The following is a 2,500-nucleotide window of genomic DNA, read 5'->3' on the forward strand; positions in this document are numbered from 1 at the left end:
AAGATGAGTCACTAGACGAGATGTCAGCTTGTGATAACAAACAGGAAGTGTCTTCCTCTACAGATTGGACAAAGGATGATACACACGAGTTAACATGGGAAATAAAACACAACTAGCAAGAACTTCAATAATATAATAAAGCAATTAGCAACATATTGAATTTCCCTCTGGATCAATAAAGTATCTATCTATCATATAAAACAGCTTTAAAAATGACCAATATAAAGAATAAAACAACATGTATAAAAGGTGCAACAGAGTGAATAAGAGAAAATTCATGTAAAGTGCAGAGAGCTTTAAAGGAATCTGACTGTGTGTGTGTGTGTGTGTGTGTGTGTGTGTGTGTGTGTGTGTGTGTGTGTGTGTGTGTGTGTGTGTGTGTGTGTGTGTGTGTGTGTGTTCATCAGGGCTGCCAATTAAAAGCAGACTTACAAGAACCTGAGTGACGGAAACCATTTGTTCCAGTAGGGGGCGCTGGAGTCCCTCTGTTTGTTTAATGTGCTGTAAAAACAGGCTTTTGAATGGGTGTCCAGGTAACAGCCTCTAGTGGACACTCGAGGAACTGCAGGATTTTACTTTTCATTTTCTCCAGGTGGTCTTTTGGGCGTGCCACACGTTACTCTCATGATTAAAAGTCCTGCAGTGTAACACATTGAGCTGATGGACACGTGCGGCTCCTCGGTGACCCAGCTGGTTGTTAGTGGGGACTTTAGTGCGAGGTGCGAGCTGCAGTCAGAGAACAGAGAGAGGTAATGTGAGATGAACGCAGACGAGGAGAGGAGCCAGCCCTGCAGTCATGTCAGGTTATTATTAGCCTGAAGGAAAGGCTAAGGGGACACTGGACAGGCTGCTGTGTGTCTGTGTGTGTGTGTACAGTGTGTGTGTGTGTGTGTACAGTGTGTGTGTGTGTGTACAGTGTGTGGTACAGTTAAAGGTGAGCGTAAAGGGTAAAGGGTGTGTGTTGAGCGTGTGTGTGTACAGTGTGTGTGTGTGTGTGTTAGGGTTAGTGCCCTTTGCAGTGAATGCTAAGCCCGTCTCACATTTCTCTTTCAGATGAACTTTGACTTTCTCTTCCTGAGTTAGGGACCGTCTGACATGTTCTGACCACGCACACAAACAGACGTGTGACAGACAGCTTCTCCATGAAGCGCAGGGACTGTTAATGTCCCCCCCCCCCCAACAGGTAAAGCTCTAGATAAACGATGGATAGTGATGAACTCTCGCTGTCAAAATATAACAAACATTGACCGGTCATGACATCATCACGCAGCACACTGATCCATTCATCTCCATCATCGCGTTTTCACGAAGAAAACTCAAACTCCGATAACGAGTATGCTCAATAGCATCACGATAGAAGTCCGACTCCGAGGCACTCGGCTGATTTCATGTGTCTCTGCAGGCGGTCTCCTGCACAAAGACCTCTAGTGGACACTCGAGGAACTGCAGGACGTTAAACCTCAGCATCGGCTTCATTGAAGGTTGCTGCTTGGATAGTGTGTGTGTGTGTGTGTGTGTGTGTGTGTGTGTGTGTGTGTGTGTGTGTGTGTGTGTGTGTGTGTGTGTGTGTTTGGAGACGAAGGACTCGATCCTGCACATCGTCTAAACTAAACTAACTAGCTAGCTAACGTGTTTATGCGAATTAGACGTTTCTTACAAATGTTTGGTCATTTTAAACAAAATATTGTTTTTGTTGCTGTGGTATCAAACTGGTATCAAACTGGTATCAAACTGGTATCAAACTGGTATCAAACTGGTATCAAACTGGTATTTTGCTAGAATCATCCATCTAGCATCTCCACCGCTACACCCAGCTGTCACATGGCGAGGGGCGGGGTTACACCCTGGACAGCTCGCTGCTCACACGTGAATAATCTCGTCTCTCAACACAGGACACACTGATTATTCAATCACTGATTCAAGGTTTCAAGGAGGTTTTTTAAAATCTTTCCAGGACACGTTAGGACAGAACAGAGTTCAGTTTTCTCGATAAAGAGAACCAAACAAAGATGATGTCTGTCGACTGGACGAAGCTCCGAGTCGATGATTTAACTTTGGTGTCTCTCTGACTCAGTAATGGATCCTCAGGGTTCACGCTAATGTCAGCTTCACCTTTTTCTGCTGCTGTCACTTGCAGACACTCCCTGCCTCTCCAGCCAGCCTCCTCCCCCTATTCAAGGGAGCGTCTATAAAAACTCTGTCACAGACAGACAGACACTTTCCACGTCAGTCAGACAGGCGGACAGGCGGACAGACAACACCTCCCTTCTTCTCTGAAACACAGCTGAGGTAGGCTGAACTGTGACTTCCTCATGTACACATTTAACTGCTGTTCTGATTTAAAAAAAGGACTTCCTGTTTTCCCCTCTCTGCTGTTAAACAGTCTCTGCTTTGGTTCTCTGCCATTTTATTTTGAAGGTCTACTTTAGTCAGCAGAGGAGGTTTGACCTGCTATAACATGCAAACAATGTCTGACAAGCAAGAACATATTAATGGATGA

At 45.0% G+C, this 2,500-nt stretch overlaps 1 protein-coding gene across 1 annotated transcript in view; it reads left to right on the forward strand.

Moving 5' to 3' along the window:
- The first annotated feature begins 2,158 nt into the window (after nt 1–2,158).
- eno3 (enolase 3, (beta, muscle)) overlaps nt 2,159–2,500 on the forward strand; it is an 8,201-nt gene continuing 7,859 nt past the window's right edge. The window contains exon 1 of the mRNA XM_079371031.1: nt 2,159–2,289. The gene's annotated coding sequence lies outside the window, so the exon portion shown is untranslated. The remainder of the gene's footprint in view (nt 2,290–2,500) is intronic.

This window comes from Symphodus melops, assembly GCF_947650265.1.
Source record: "Symphodus melops genome assembly, chromosome: 20".
Classification (NCBI taxonomy): Eukaryota; Metazoa; Chordata; class Actinopteri; order Labriformes; family Labridae; genus Symphodus; species Symphodus melops.